Below are 17,469 nucleotides of genomic sequence, written 5' to 3'. Positions count from 1 at the left end.
GGCGGGCCAATCCCCGAGTTCTCTGGAGCATAGCTATGAGGAGGAGGAAGCCAATCCAGTGTTCATGGCAGAGGTCACAGCGCAGAAGGCCCCCGATGGGTATGAGACGATGGACGTCGACTTCATGCCAGCATCCGAGTCCCCCATGGTGCAGGCGGGCCAGCGGTTCAACATGGAGATACTAAAGGACGACTGGGAGGCAGAGGCTCAACTCGACACGGAGCGTGCCCATGCCGCTGCCACCGAGGCTCTCCTGCAGGCGGAACTGGATGTCGTGGATGTGAACCGGGTGGCGGAGGCTCAACTTCAGGCGGAGCGCGCGGATGCCGCTGCCATTGAGGCCCTCCTGCAGGCGGAACCGGACGTCCTGGACTTGAACCGGGCGGCAGAGGCTCAACTCGACGCAGAGCACACAGATGCCGCTCTCATCGACGCCCTCTTGTAGGCGGAACCGGACGTCCTGGACTTGAACCGGGCGGTGGAGTCTCGACTCGACGCGGAGCGCACGGATGCTGCCGCCATCGTGGCCCTCCTGCAGGCGGAACCGGACATCCTCAACTTGAACCAGGCTGTGCTCTCGTCCGTGCAGAGCGCCTGCATGCTCCATTTGAACGAGTAGCCGGAGGCCGAGGACAACCACGGTGCGGAGACACACGTCGGCAGTGATGGCTCGTTCGCGCTAGCAGCCAAAGACGATGAGGTCGTCTCTTTCCGCGAGCAGTGATAGTTTTTCTTTATGTTGTTGTTTTTATGGATCTTTTGCTGTGTAAAAACATATATTTGTTATGCAAGTCGCCTGATGTAACGCCCTCGATGCGGCTATATCTCCCACGTGTCGAAGCACGACTTAGAGGCATAACCGCATTGAAAGCAATGTCGCAAGTGAGGTAATCTTCACAAAACCCATGTAATACATAAGGGAAAGAGATACATAGTTGGCTTACAATCGCCACTTCACACAATTACATGAATAAAGCATTACATCAAACAAATACAATCAAGGTCCGACTACGGAACCCAAAATAAAAGAAGAATACCCCAAATGCTACACAGATCCCCGATCGTCCCGACTGGGCTCCACTACTGATCAACTAGAACGAAACAACACAAAGGACAAGATCTTCATCGAGCTCCTCCTGGAGCTTGGTTGCGTCACCTGCTCGGTTCAACGGCACCTGCAAGCTGGTTTTGGAAGTATCTGTGAGTCACGGGGACTCAGCAATCTCACACCCTCGCGATCAAGTCTATTTAAGCTTATGGGTAAGGTAAAAGGTATGAGGTGGAGCTGCAGCAAGCGACTAGCATATATGGTGGCTAACATACGCAAATGAGAGCGAGAAGAGAAGGCAAAGCACGTTCGAGAAAGTATGATCAAGAAGTGATCCTAAAACAACCTACGTCAAGCATAACTCCAACACTGTGTTCACTTCCCGGACCCCGCCGAGAAGAGACCATCACGGTAACACACGCGGTTGATGTATTTTTAATTAAGGTCAACTTCAGGTTTTCTACAACCGGACATTAACAAATTACCATCTGCCCATAACCGCGGGCATGGCTTTCGAAAGTTCAAATCCCTGCAGGGGAGTCCCAACTTAGCCCATCACAAGCTCTCACGGTCAACGAAGGATATTCCTTCTAGCGGGGAGACCCGATCAGACTCGGAATCCCGGATACAAGACATTTCGACAATGGTAAAACAAGACCAGCAAAGCCGCCCGATGCGCCGACAAATCCCGATAGGAGCTGCACATATCCCGTTCTTAGGGCACACCGGATAGGTCAAGCTACGAGTAAAACCAACCCTCGAGTTCCCCCAAGGTGGCCCCGCAGGCTGCCCGTTTCGGACCAACACTCAGAGGAGCACTGGGCCGGGGGGGTTTAAAATGAAGATGACCGTCGGGCTCGCGAAAACCCAAGGGAAGGTTATAGGTTGTTAGTGCAAATGGTAAAACCAAGGTTGGGCCTTGCTGGAGGAGTTTTATTCAAGGCGAACTGTCAAGGGGTTCCCATTATAACCCAACCGCGTAAGGAACGCAAAATCCGGGAACATAACACCGATATGACGGAAACTAGGGCGGCAAGAGTGGAACAAAGCACAAGGCATAAGGCCGAGCCTTCCACCCTTTACCAAGTATATAGATGCATTAATTAAATAAGACATATTGTGATATCCCAACAAAATATCCATGTTCCAACATGGAACAAACTCCAATCTTCACCTGCAACTAGAAACGCTATAAGAGGGGCTGAGCAAAGCGGTAACATAGCCAAACAACGGTTTGCTAGGACAAGGTGCGTTAGAGGCTTGGTTCAACAATATGGGAGGCATGATAAGCAAGTGGTAGGTATCGCAGCATAGGCATAGCAAAAGAGCGAGCAACTAAGCAAGCAAAGATAGAAGTGATTTCGAGGGTATGGTCATCTTGCCTGAAATACCGCAAGGAGGAAGAACGAGTCCAGGAAGAAGACAAACGGACGTAGTCGAACGGATCCTCACAATGCAACGTTATCAGAACCAACCCGAAGAAGCAACACCGGAAAGAAGCAAACAACATAGTAAACAACCCTCACGTAAACATGGCATGATGCACAACTAAGTATGGTGCATGTCCGATTTAAATATGCATGGCATGGCAAAGTGCACAAACAAAACTACAAATTAAGTGGAGATCAATATGCAACGAGTTGCATATTGACGAAACACCACATGGCTTATTTAGTTCTCTCTCGGTTAAGTACCCAACAATATTAAATGTTGTTAAACATGGCAAGAGGTGAGGCATAACAAAACTATACCATCTAAACAATTTAAATGGGGCCGGATATAACAAACAACAAACCCGGTGAATCCCCATATGCATTAGCAATTTGGTGCAACAACAATTTAAACATTTTCGATGTTATTACCATGATGCGAATGACATGAGCAAGTTTTATGCAGAATTTATGAAAATGTTGGCATGTTATAATATATGGGGCATTTTGTCACCGTGGTGGAAAGAAAGGGTGCCACGGTAATGAATCCGATAATGATGCCATGACAACATATCTGTTCCGGTAGCTCACAGGGATACCGGTGAAAAAGGAAGTGGGAGTGAGTGTGTCATGCAAGATGATGGGGTGATCCCGGTTGCCGGGTTCCCACGAGTGGACGACATGGCAACGAGGAACTTCCAAAGAACAACTCGGACACGGAGCAACACACGGTTCAACTCATACATCGCAAGCATCCGGTCCACGGGCGGTCGTCTCGGGGTTATACCTTCGAAGCATGCGTTTCGGGCGGAACGAGTTCGTAGTGGAAGTAGTCATTCATGGGTCTTCGAGGGAAGTAGTGGATCACGTTCGTTTTCGGAGAGGTACTTGACGAATCCAAGGTTCCTGAGTGCGACGGTAGTAGAACTTGGCGAATCCGAGTTCTTCGGAGGTCGTCATCGAACTTGGTCAAATACACGATGTGGGTAGACATTCACTCGAGGACCTTCGGCGACGGTAGTTGTACACAGATCTTTGGCCATGGAAGTAGTCGTACACGTTTTCGTAGAGGTTCGGGGTCAATGACACGGAACTTGACGTCCACGGTTTTTTTTCGAGGGTCGACGGTATTGGTACTCGGTCGTAGCCGTTCGAGTCATCGGTAGAGGAACTTGACGGATTTGAATCCCTTCGGGGTTGTCGTGGTACTTGGGGTCTTCGGACTTGCCGGTCTTGACGAAACGAAGGGGTACTTGGCGATCGACGGACGTCGTGGTACTTGTCGGCCCGAGTCTTGGCGTATTCGGGTTTTCTCAACGTAGTGCTAGTACAAAGCGATGGCCTGGAGCGGCACCGATATAGTCAATGCAGCGAGTCTTGGTGATGTTCGATGGGTCTCGTTTGTGGCCATGGTACAGTGACTCCGTGAAAACAACAGAGCCAGATGGACGCAAGGCCATGGCAGCGGCGGGTGAGTGCGCTTGACCGGATCCGAAGCCAGCATGTGCTCGAGGACAGGGGCACTCGGGGCAGTGGCGAGAGCTTGCAGGACGCAGGTGGAGAGGTTGATGGCGACGGGCGGTGCAAGATGGCAGTACAACTGCCTCTGTTGCGGGAGACGGCTGCAGGCGAGACAAAGGGCGGCGGAGCGCCATGGGGGTGCATGCAGCAGAGGGCGCATCCGGATCATGGGAGGCACCCTTGGTGCGCCTGCGGCATCGAGCACGGGAGGAGGTGATGTGGGTCATCCTCCTCGCCCTAGACAAGACGAGGCACGGGAGGTCTTGGCGCGGGGCTCCGGCGACGTAGGGCGCCGCGGCTGGGCCTGGAGTCGGGGCGACGGACGAGGACGGCTTCTCCAACGGTGCTGGGTCGGGCGCTGGAGGCGCGCGGAGCTGCAGGAGCGAGGGAAAAAGGGAGAGGCCATGGGGATCGAGAGGGAGTGGTTGCAGGTGTGTGCGAGGCTGGCGGCGGAAGGGAACGAGAAGGAGGGGATCGGGAGAGAGCGAAGCTCTCCTATGGCGGCGCGAGGGGAGAAGGGCAGGCGGTCTGTGGGCGTCGAGCAGAGCAGCAAGGGAACGAGAGGGATGTGGGGACGAGCGGGATCGAGAGGAAAAACGGGGACGAGCCGATGCTCTCTGGCGGCGGAGGGAGAGGGGATCGGGAGAGGGGTCTCGGGCGCCTAGGGTTAGCTGGAGGTGGGCTGGCACGGGAGGCCTTGGCCAAATGGGCCGCAGGAGGCCCATGTGGCAAGGCTGGGCTCTCTCTCTCTCCCTCTTATTTACTTCTTTATATCCTGATTTAACAAATAAACCGAGAAACAAGAAATGTAGAGAGAGATAGGAGAAGAATTGGAGCAGGGCGCCAATTTTCTTAGACTCATAAAAAGGAGCTTGATCCAAGAAAAATACATTTGGCACCATTTGGAAGGATTGAATTCGAACACATCTGAATGTGAATCAAATAAGTTTGAATTAGGAAAACATTTTTGGAGAGTCCAAAAATGTTCGGAATTTTGTGGAGATTGGGAAAGCGATGAAAGAAAAATATATGGCAAGGTTTGAGGAGCAACTCGAAGCAGAAAATACTTGAGAGTTACATTGCAAGTGTGTCACGGTAATTCCATATTAAAGGAAATATTTATAATAGCTCCCTACTATTGGGAGGATATGTTTTAAAGAGAATCACCAAGTGAATTCCCTCGATTTAAATGGTCGAAGATCCATGCAATTTATTTAGTTGAGTTAAGAAAAAAATGACATGATGGCATGATGACATGATGCAATGCACATGATGCAAAGATGAAATGCAACGGACCAAACAAATCACACGACGAAACCCGGAAACCCTGGAAGGCATCTGAAGCTCCGGTCTTGGGGCGTTACAACACTCCACCACTATGAGAGGATCTCAACCCGAGATCCAGAATGGCACCGGAGGGACAACGGAAAAGAAAAGAAAGAGAAGAGGTAAAACTAAGTTGCTTCTTTGACGAATGAGTGAAACCAAAGAACCTTGCAAGGTTGAACAAATTCGAGACAGAATACAACGAAGGTGAACAAGGTCGAAAACACTCCTTTAGAAAAGAGGAACAAAGAACATTGCGAAAAACCTTGAGGTTGAAGGGCAAGATAAATATTGAAACCACTCCGGTTAAAACAAGATAGAAAAGGATTAAGAATGATATAATTTGGACAACACTCCGGTTGAGAAGGGATGCAAAATTTGATAAGATGAGAGAGCTCGAAAGAAAAAACGACACTCCGGTTGAATGGATAAGTAAAGAAAAGAACACTATCATGACAAAACAAGTAGATGGGTAGACGAGAGCAACATCACAATGCCCCCGGAACAAAAGAATAGAATATAGATAATTGAGATAGGAGAATGGAGAAGAAAAAACCAACTTCTGCCACAAAAGAGCTTGAAGAGGCATCTTTAGGAGAAGGGTCGAACGGAGTTGTTGGGAAACCAACAACGAAAAGAATACGCTTGATATGGTCTTATGGAATACATCTCAAATTATGAGGTGACAGCCTGCCACTCACGGAAAAAGAATTGGATTGGAATGAACAAGGAGACGAGAAAGTATTTCACTGGGAGGATAAAGAAGAACTTGGGTCCTTTATAAGCACCATGGATAGCAACAATCCTCAGGGAAGGATTTTGGTGAAATATAACCCAAGATAATTCCAACGAAGAGGTTGATGGATTTAAAATATCTCATACTTGATAACTTGTGAATCATGAAAACATGAACTCAAATTATCAAGAATGACATAATACCACCTCCAATGATACAGAAGAAAGAATTGCACTCCAGATTGCACGAAGAAGCATACTTGAGCTCCTTAGAAAAGAATGTTGATGAGCACTTCGAGAAAGAACTAAATCCTTGATCAACCATCATGTAAAGCCTCCTTGAAGAACTCCGGTAAGAAAATAATGATCAAACGGAAAGAAAGGGTACTTGAAAACACAAGGTGAATCCTTGTACCGATTTAAATGAATCTCCGTGGTGAAATAATTGAAAAAGGTTGGAACTCCGGGAAAAAGAGAAGATGAAACAATTGAAACCGAGAATTTTTTGAGCCTCCGGAATAGGGAATTGAGTTCACTCGATGAAACAAGAATAAGAATTACATAATGCCTATCCTACACCAATTAAATTGATGACAAGCAATGGATTTGACATACTATTTATTCTCGTAGAAAGGATTAAGATAAATATAGCGCAAACTTGAGAAGGTCTTCGACGATCCACCGGTAGGATTTGGAAACAACGAATAAATTGATAGAAAAAAAAACGAAATAGAATTCTTGATTGGACCACCGTAAGAATTGATAACGAACTAAGTAAATGGGTGAATCAAGAAGCAAGATAATGAAGAGATCCCGAACTGATTAAAGAAAACTTGAATGATGCACCGGTAAGATTTGGAGAGCGAGAGCTGAAAGCTGGAATGAATAAATCTAAGATGATGGGCTCCGGAGAAACAAACTGAAAAGACTCCTGAATTGCTCCGGATGGGTGAAAAGAATACTCACAAACAATTATGAGAGGATGGCATCTAGCTAGAACTGGGAATCTTCACGAGAACGGATATGATTGAAGAGAAACTCTTCCTCGGTCTTCAACTGTTGAGAACGATGACGAGAACCACCACTGAGAATTTTTGAGGCACTCCGGAAAGAAAATTGGAAAGGTTGAGCCAATGATGAAAAGAATTTGAAAGATCTTGGAAAAAGGCATTTGACTGATGATAACTCATTCTTATGTCAAATTTCGAAAAGAAATTTGAGGATAGCTCCGGGAAAATAAGAAGAGTCAGGTAAGATCCTGGGAAAAGACCTGTGGGTTAGGGCCCACTCAAAAGAAACACCGTTGAAAAGATTACTTGAAAAGGAGAATGCACCGGTTGAATAAAAGGCTTGAATGATATAACATCCTCGAAATAGCTTGAATGAAAGAAGAGTGGATACACGAATCTTCGAGGTATCTTCAGCACTCCGAAACAAATGAATAACAAAAAGTGAATTATTATGAGGTGCACCGGCAAGAGAAAGTATTGAAATGAGGAAAGGGGTAAGGTCAACAAAGCTTGACTTGAAACCACCGGAGAAGATAAAGAAATGAAGAATGATGAACTAGAAGCTCCATTAGAGTCTTCATGAGAATAGCCGGATAAGAACATTGACGGAAAAAGAATGGAGAGGCTTCTCATCAATAAGATGATACTAGATTAAGAAATCTGAGTCCTTGAAGAAAAAGGGTGGGTGGGCGGGAAAAACAAAGGCAACTTGGAGACGGATGAAACAAACACCGTTGAGAAGAACTAATAATTGATCTTACGAATGTTGAAGTGATCGGATCCACTTGAAGAGAGACAGACCGATTGAAAAGGATTGACATGACAGACTCGACGATCGAGAAGGATTAGTATTCCATCGGAGTATGAGAACACCGCTTAGGAACAGGTATGGAATCAACATTTGACTTCGAAGCAACTCGAATACCACAACTCAAAACAAAAACAGAGGATTGGCTTGCAGAATAAGCCAGAACAAACATATGATAGAGATTTCGTCCAAAGTTTTCGTGGTGGGGCCTACACGGGCTCGATCATACAACACCATCATGTACAACGTAGTGCACATGACATACGAAGCGTCCACGAGTCGGCATAGCCAAGGACTCTTTAAGACACAACGAGACCACTATAAAACCGACCGTGGATAGGCGGACCACTAGACGTCGAACCCCAATTTCATATCATACATCTGTCGGAAAGATATCCTAAGAGCTACTTGAATTCCCACTTATAAACTCCCGAAATTTTCCGGTTATGCAATCAGGTGTTGGGGATACAGGGGAAGCATAATATCTCACCCAAATCTAGCAAATCCTACATCCAGCTGTATCCATCCTTCAACACATAACCGAGAAAAACTTCAGAAACCATCTACCTCAACCTTCGAAAAGCATCCGTTATACAAGTTATGGTGATACTCCCGAACTCCCGCCCCAGTACTGGGTGGCGTCGAGGTTATCTCACCAACGAACTGCATAAAAGAGATTTTCGATGTCGGCGTACTAAACTCAGGTATTCCAGAACTGCAACGATAAAATTATGACGACAACACCTCAGAGCTCAACACCCCGGGACACTTCCACAAAACCCCTGACAGGAGGCACCAAGACAATGTTCTCGTCATAAAACCATCGGAACAATTCCAAGATACCCGCGTGATCCTAAAAAATATTTAGTGAAATTTGAGAAGAGAAGAGTCAAAACTCTACGTCAGGATGCCTTACCAGAGCGATGAGGAGACTGGGAAGTAAAAAGAATTCCTAAACTCTCCGATATATAATTCCTAAATGACTCAAAACATTTCTAGACTCAATAACGCCAGCGATTCGATCAAGCAGGGGGCTCCTAAGGTCGGGGAAGGCTCTGATTACCAACTTGTAACGCCCTCGATGCGGCTATATCTCCCACGTGTCGAAGCACGACTTAGAGGCATAACCACATTGAAAGCAATGTCGCAAGTGAGGTAATCTTCACACAACCCATGTAATACATAAGGGAAAGAGATACATAGTTTGCTTACAATTGCCACTTCACACAATTACATGAATAAAGCATTACATCAAACAGATACAATCAAGGTCTGACTACGGAACCCAAAATAAAAGAAGAATACCCCAAATTCTACACAGATCCCAGATCGTCCCGACTGGGCTCCACTACTAATCAACTAGAATGAAACAACACAAAGGACAAGATCTTCATCGAGCTCCTCCTGGAGCTTGGTTGCGTCACCTGCTCGGTTCAACGGCAGCTGCAAGCTGGTTTTGGAAGTATCTGTGAGTCACGGGGACTCAACAATCTCACACCCTCGCGATCAAGTCTATTTAAGCTTATGCGTAAGGTAAAAGGTATGAGGTGGAGCTGCAGTAAGCGACTAGCATATATGGTGGCTAACATACGCAAATGAGAACGAGAAGAGAAGGCAAAGCACGTTCGAGAAAGTATGATCAAGAAGTGATCCTAAAACAACCTACGTTAAGCATAACTCCAACACCGTGTTCACTTCCCGGACCCCACCGAGAAGAGACCATCACGGTAACACACGCGGTTGATGTATTTTTAATTAAGGTCAACTTCAGGTTTTCTACAACCGGACATTAACAAATTCCCATCTGCCCATAACCGCGGCCACGGCTTTTGAAAGTTCAAATCCCTGCAGGGGAGTCCCAACTTAGCCCATCACAAGCTCTCATGGTCAACAAAGGATATTCCTTCTAGCGGGAAGACCCGATCAGACTCGGAATCCCGGTTACAAGACATTTTGACAATGGTAAAACAAGACCAGCAAAGCCGCCCGATGCGCCGACAAATCCCGATAGGAGCTGCACATATCCCGTTCTCAGGGCACACCGGATAGGTCAAGCTACGAGTAAAACCAACCCTCGAGTTGCCCCGAGGTGGCCCCGCAGGCTGCCCGTTTCGGACCAACACTCAGAGGAGCACTGGCCTGGGGGGGTTTAAAATAAAGATGACCCTCGGGCTCGCGAAAACCCAAGGGAAGGTTATAGGTTGTTAGTGCAAATGGTAAAACCAAGGTTGGGCCTTGCTGGAGGAGTTTTATTCAAGGCTAACTGTCAAGGGGTTCCCATTATAACCCAACCGCGTAAGGAACGCAAAATCCGGGAACATAACACCGATATGAAGAAAACTAGGGCGGTAAGAGTGGAACAAAGCACAAGGCATAAGGCCGAGCCTTCCACCCTTTACCAAGTATATAGATGCATTAATTAAATAAGAGATATTGTGATATCCCAACAAAATATCCATGTTCCAACATGGAACAAACTCCAATCTTCACCTGCAACTAGAAACGCTATAAGAGGGGCTGAGCAAAGCGGTAACATAGCCAAACAACAGTTTGCTAGGACAAGGTGGGTTAGAGGCTTGGTTCAACAATATGGGAGGCATGATAAGCAAGTGGTCGGTATCCCAGCATAGACATAGCAAAAGAGCGAGCAACTAAGCAAGCAAAGATAGAAGTGATTTCGAGGGTATGGTCATCTTGCCTGAAATCCCGCAAGGAGGAAGAACGAGTCCAGGAAGAAGACAAACGGACGTAGTCGAACGGATCCTCACAATGCAACGTTATCAGAACCAACCCGAAGAAGCAACACCGGAAAGAAGCAAACAACATTGTAAACAACCCTCACATAAACATGGCATGATGCACAACCAAGTATGGTGCATGTCCGGTTTAAATATGCATGGCATGGCAAAGTGCACAAACAAAACTACAAATTAAGTGGAGATCAATATGCAACGAGTTGCATATTGACGAAACACCACATGACTTATTTAGTTCTCTCTCGGTTAAGTACCCAACAATATTAAATGTTGTTAAACATGGCAAGAGGTGAGGCATAACAAAACTATACCATCTAAACAATTTAAATGGGGCCGGATATAACAAACAACAAACCCGGTGAATCCCCATATGCATTAGCAATTTGGTGCAACAACAATTTAAACATTTTCGATGTTATTATCATGATGCGAATGACATGAGCAAGTTTTATGCAGAATTTATGAAAATGTTGGCATGTTATAATATATGGGGCATTTTGTCACCGTGGTGAAAAGAAAGGGTGCCACGGTGATGAATCCGAAAATGATGCCATGACAACATATCGGTTCCGGTAGCTCACAGGGATACCGGTGAAAAAGGAAGTGGGAGTGAGTGTGTCATGCAAGATGATGGGGTGATCCCGGTTGCCAGGTTCCCATGGGTGGACGACATGGCAACGAGGAACTCACGAACAACTCGGACACAGAGCAACACACGATTCAACTCATACATCGCAAGCATTCGGTCCACAGGCGGTCGTCTCGGGGTTATACCTTCGAAGCATGCGTTTTGGGCGGAACGAGTTCATAGTGGAAGTAGTCGTTCATGGGTCTTCGAGGGAAGTAGTGGATCACGTTCGTTTTCGGAGAGGTACTTGATGAATCCAAGGTTCCTGAGTGCGACGGTAGTAGAACTTGGCGAATCCGAGTTCTTCGGAGGTCATCATCGAACTTGGTCAAATACACGATGTGGGTAGACGTTCACTCGACGGCCTTCGGCGATGGTAGTTGTACATGGATCTTCGGCCACAGAAGTAGTCGTACACGTTTTCATAGAGGTTCGGGGTCAACGACACGGAACTTGACGTCCACGGTTTTTTTTCGAGGGTCGACGGTATTGGTACTCGGTCTTAGGCGTTCGAGTCATCGGTAGAGGAACTTGACGGATTTGAATCCCTTCGGGGTTGTCGTGGTACTTGGGATCTTCGGACTTGCCGGTCTTAACGAAACGAAGGGGTACTTGGCGATCGATGAACGTCGTGGTACTTGTCGACCCGAGTCTTGGCGTATCCGGGTTTTCTCAACGTAGTGCTAGTACAAAGCGATGGCCTGGAGCGGCACCGATATAGTCAACACAACGAGTCTTGGTGATGTCCGATGGGTCTCGTTTGTGGCCATGGTACAGTGACTCCGTGAAAACAACAGAGCCAGATGGACGCAAGGCCATGGCAACGGCGGGTCAGTGCGCTTGACCGGATCCGAAATCAGCATGTGCTCGAGGACAGGGGCACTCGGGGCAGCGGCGAGAGCTTGCAGGACGCAGGTGGAGAGATTGATGGCGACGGGCGGTGCAAGATGGCAGTACAGCTGCCTCTGTTGCGGGAGACGGCTGCGGGCGAGACAAAGGGCGGCGGAGCGCCATGGGGGTGCATGCAGCAGAGGGCGCAGGCGGATCATGGGAGGCACCCTTGGTGCGCCTGCGGCATCGAGCACGGGAGGAGGTGATGCGGTTCGTCCTCCTCGCCCTAGACAAGACGAGGCAGGGGAGGTCTTGGCGTGGGGCTCCGGCGACGCAGGGCGCCGCGGCGGGGCTTGGAGTCGGGGCGACGGACGAGGACGGCTTCTCCAACGGTGCTGGGTCGGGCGCTGGAGGCGCGCGGAGCTGCGGGAGCGAGGGAAAAAGGGAGAGGCCATGGGGATCGAGAGGGAGTGGTTGCAGGTGTGTGCAAGGCTGGCGGCGGAAGGGAACGAGAAGGAGGGGATCGGGAGGGAGCGAAGCTCTCCTGTGGCCGCGCGAGGGGAGAAGGGCAGGCGGTCTGTGGGCGTCGAGCAGAGCAGCAAGGGAACGAGAGGGAGATGGGGACGAGCGGGATCGAGAGGAAAAACGGGGACGAACCGATGCTCTCTGGTGGCGGAGGGAGAGGGGATCGGGAGAGGGGTCTCGGGCGCCTAGGGTTAGCTGGAGGTGGGCTGGCGCGGGAGGCCTTGGCCAAATGGGCCGCAGGAGGCCCATGTGGCAAGGCTTGGCTCTCTCTCTCTCTCCCTCTTATTTACTTCTTTATTTCCCGATTTAACAAATAAACCGAGAAACAAGAAATGTAGAGAGAGATAGGAGAAGAATTGGAGCAGGGCGCCAATTTTCTTAGACTCATAAAAAGGAGCTTGATCCAAGAAAAATACATTTGGCACCGTTTGGAAGGATTGAATTCGAACACATCTGAATGTGAATCAAATAAGTTTGAATTAGGAAAACATTTTTGGAGAGTCCAAAAATGTTCGGAATTTTGTGGAGATTGGTAAAGCGATGAAAGAAAAATATATGGCAAGGTTTGAGGAGCAACTCGAAGCAGAAAAAACTTGAGAGTTACATTGCAAGTGTGTCACGGTAATTCCACATTAAAGGAAATATTTATAATAGCTCCCTACTATTGGGAGGATATGTTTTAAAGAGAATCACCATGTGAATTCCCTCGATTTAAATGGATCGAAGATCCATGCAATTTATTTAGTTGAGTTAAGAAAAAAATGACATGATGGCATGATGACATGATGCAATGCACATGATGCAAAGATGAAATGCAACGGACCAAACAAATCACACGACGAAACCCGGAAACCCTGGAAGGCATCTGAAGCTCCGGTCTTGGGGCGTTACACCTGACTTGGGTCAGTCTACCATTTCAGGCGGTTGGATGAATATCCTACGTCTCCTAACACTTCTTTCCTTCTTCCTCACCTCTTCTTTTTCCCCAACATACCACCGCACGGGCCGTACGGATACTCCCCAACATGCGGTTGGATAAACATACTCTATGAACGAAAATTATGTGTCAGTGATAGGATGGCTGAGTTTGGTGTGTTCACATGCGACAACACGTGTCAGTGAGGGTGCGTTCCCTTGGTTGGGTTTGCGGCGTGCAGGAGTGACTGTGTGAGGGTGCGATGTGACCACGGTGTGCAAGAGCGACCGTGTGAGGGTGCAGTGCGACCGTGATAGCCGTGTGCAAGTGTACCTCCTTCTCATTTTGAAAACTTTAGGCAAGCTTTGCAAAAATGTGTGGCGAAGTTTGGCAATGCAAGGCAAAGACCCAAACAGGATAAGTACGTACGTACTAGGAGTACTAGTGTTAAAAAAGAAAGGCTGGGTTTTCCTTTGTGGGATTTAATCGATACAAATCCTCGTTTCACGTGTCAATTAATGCTTATTTTTTTCTCCAAAGACCAAAGAGCTAACCATCTCACTCCTCATTGCTTGATTAATGGAGTGCCATGCAAACCAACCTTCTCACTTCCGCATGCATGCAGGAGATATTAATGTCCTTGGTTGCTAACCCCATCAATTTTTCCTCGATTAGTGTTAGTGGCCCTTTGCAAATTGTAATTTTGATATACTGGCCTTGTGTACAAAAAAATGGAGGTAGTAACTATATTTGACTTCCTTCCCCATTGCGGTGACGTCGACAATTTTTTTTGGGTGGTTTGGTGAAGTGCGTTCGACGGAGAACACAATTGAGGGAGACCACGGTAAGTTGCTCGCAAGTGCCGCCTGCAAGCCGAGACAACCGCCTTATTTGCATACAGGAAGTCCTTTACTAGTACTACTAGGAGTAACTAATGCGATGAGATGGCTTCTCGAAGAAGACGATGGAGAAGCGGAGTCAGCGAAGAGTGAAATGATGGTTGCTTCGTCCGTGATTTTGTGATTTGACGCCTCACTGCTTTGTGATTTGTGATAGAAGGGACAGGGGAGTAGACTCTGTGCTCTATACTGTACTACATGCGTCCAAGCATGGGAGAAAGAGGAGAGACGTTGCATTTTTCTATTCCTTCAATCAATCAATCAGGAAGCTTCAGTTCCATCTTTTTGGCTTTGGCAACACCGTCCACAATGGTTCCCACGATGCCAAAAGCTATTTTCACATTTGGCTACACATTGTGGATGCCCTTAACCATACCACTTGGTTTTGCTCCTGTGTGCTATCTATACAAATCTCAATTATATTGATCTAAAAAATTATAGAATCGAGATTAGTAAAAAGGAGGTGATTTTGCCGCGCGGATGGCGGGGGAGGTTTCTTATTTGAGCAATGCTACATCCACGTAATGGTTTACATAAAGTTACGAACTGATGTGATGTGGGACTATTCAATTAGATTAAAGGAGAGGATTAGGCCCACCCTACCTGAAAATCAAGTGGGCATATATAGATTAGATGGAAAGTATACGTAGCAGCTACGTAGCCCTTTGTAAGTCTAGGATTAGGCTTTTTATTTTCGGAGGACGTTGTCCTGGCGGTTTGCTAACATGCGGTCCCACGTGTCGGTGCTTTACGAAGCCGATCCGCGTCCCACATGAGGCAGAACAACGGCAGAAGCAACACGTGGTTAAGTTGAAGAAGATGAGGGAGAAGCGGATTTAGCAACGAGTGAAATGATGGTTTCTTCGTCCCTCCAACTTAACTGCGGGAAAGGTGCAACTTTGTGATTTAACACCTCATTGCTCATTACTATGCTGGCGCCATGACTGGGGTGCTTCACCCCGGCTGCTCTGCACTGTATTCTGGTATGGCACGTGGGCCCGGTAGCTTGATGTCCCACATGTCGGTGAAAGGGACTAGAAGATTTATGAAAGCGAGCGCTCCACTCTTACGACGGAGGAGTAGATGACACAACGGCCCAGTGAACTGTCACTTGTACTGTATAGTACTATAGTTTTGCTGTTTCGCATGATCCATCGATACAAACCCGATTAAACAGGAAAGGGCGGGATTTTTCCCGCGCGGTAGATGATATTGGCCATACATTTCAAAGGCAATTTTAATGTATGCAAACTGAATAATTATAAGTAACAATATGATATCTAGTAAAACTAAAAACACATATGATTTATTGTGTTAGAGTGTAGTAGTAGTGCTGTATTGCATAGTTGTTAGATGTAACATGCGAGAACGTGTAGAGATGTAGTTTTGGAGGGCCTACAAAGAGAAAAGCGTAATACGGTCACCGAACTTCAGAATAAGCTGATGAGGGCCACTATATATGTTTTGCGGTGATTATACGGTCACTTGCTCATAGCTCAGCATCGGATTGCACTCTGTTGACCGGCCAAATAGTCTGCGTGGCGCCATGTTGACTAGTTAAATTGACCACGTTCATTGTGGGTCCCACTTGTCAGTTCGCATAGGCAAAAGGTCAGATAAACACAAATTTACGCAGGCGTGACAAGGCTCCAACCCGTGCGCGGGAATCACCTGGTTGTGTATGTGTCTGTCAGGGCCTGATGTGTGCGCATGCACGTGTAGGTTGAGCACTTGACTGTGAGAATGTGTGTTGGTCGTGCGGTGTACTGGTGTGTGCAGGCATGTGTGCGTGTGTGCATGTGAGTGTTGCGTGCGTGCGTGGCTGCGTGTGTACGTGTGAGTGTTGCGTGCGTGCATGGGTGCATGTGTTTGTGTGAGTGTTGCGTGGATGCAGTTCGTGTGCATGCGTGCATGTGTGTATAATCACCACACCAGCTCCTGTGTGTTAAAACAGATGGCTCAACATACCAATAAAAGGCCACCTTGTCTGCTGTGCCTGCGGTCATGACTTCGAACCACCGTCCAAATTCTTTTTCGTCGTTTGTTTTCATTATTACTAGCAAGATGCCCGTGCGTTGCATGTAACATCAAGATGCATTTGTATGACTTGTTTATCTTGTGAGAGAAAAGGATGAACGAGGGAAGGCCTTATTTGCAAATGTGGAGAGGTGTGTGGGTACCTTTTTGCAAAATTTCCATACTTTCTTTCCTATCCGTTAGATATAAATCGGACGGCCTATATTGCAGGATGGCAGGCACACCATCATCATCAACTCTGTTTTTTATGAGAGTGTATTTTATGTATTTTATAAGAGTGTAGATGTAGAGTAGATACAAGTCGACAGGTGGGCACGATGGTAGTGAGATAATGTGATGCAAGACTAGAGGTGCCACGTGGAGCGTTTAACTAGTCAACTTGTCATGTCATGAGCAAATACAGAGTTGTACGGTGAGCCCGTGACTGCATAATAACCACTAAACGTAAATGGTGACAGTAATGAGTGGATTCTGAAGTCCAATGTACATATCGTGCTTTCGCTTCAAATACAATGATCGTCATTGCATATATCGCGAGAGAAAGATGAAACATGCGTGAATTTTATGGGGGCTTACTTTTAGAGGACCTGGAGATAGTTTTGTGTGTATACGTGAAAGGGGCGTACAGGGGGGGTATGCGATGGAGAGAGAGATGCTCTTGGTTTCTCTTTATTACGACTAACTTTGTATATAGTATAAAAATATACAAATTCACAATGCGGAATAAATATCATTGTGGGCACCATGCAATGCAAATTAGCGTTTGTACTCCTCCATATAACTTTGTAATGTTGTATATATGTAGAAACTCTAAAATAATTTTTTGGCCACACTTTATTCAAAAGGAATGTTGTATGCGAAATAAACATGAAGAGAGGGCTTTTTAGATCAATGGGGTACGTGATGTAACATGTGTGAATGTGTAGTTGATGCATTTGGCGGAGCCTAGAGAGGTATGTGTGTGTATTACGTATTCGAGAGAGGCATGGATAGAGGGGC

Source organism: Triticum dicoccoides, chromosome 3A (assembly GCF_002162155.2).
Source record: "Triticum dicoccoides isolate Atlit2015 ecotype Zavitan chromosome 3A, WEW_v2.0, whole genome shotgun sequence".
Classification (NCBI taxonomy): Eukaryota; Viridiplantae; Streptophyta; class Magnoliopsida; order Poales; family Poaceae; genus Triticum; species Triticum dicoccoides.
This window is presented reverse-complemented; position numbering follows the sequence as displayed.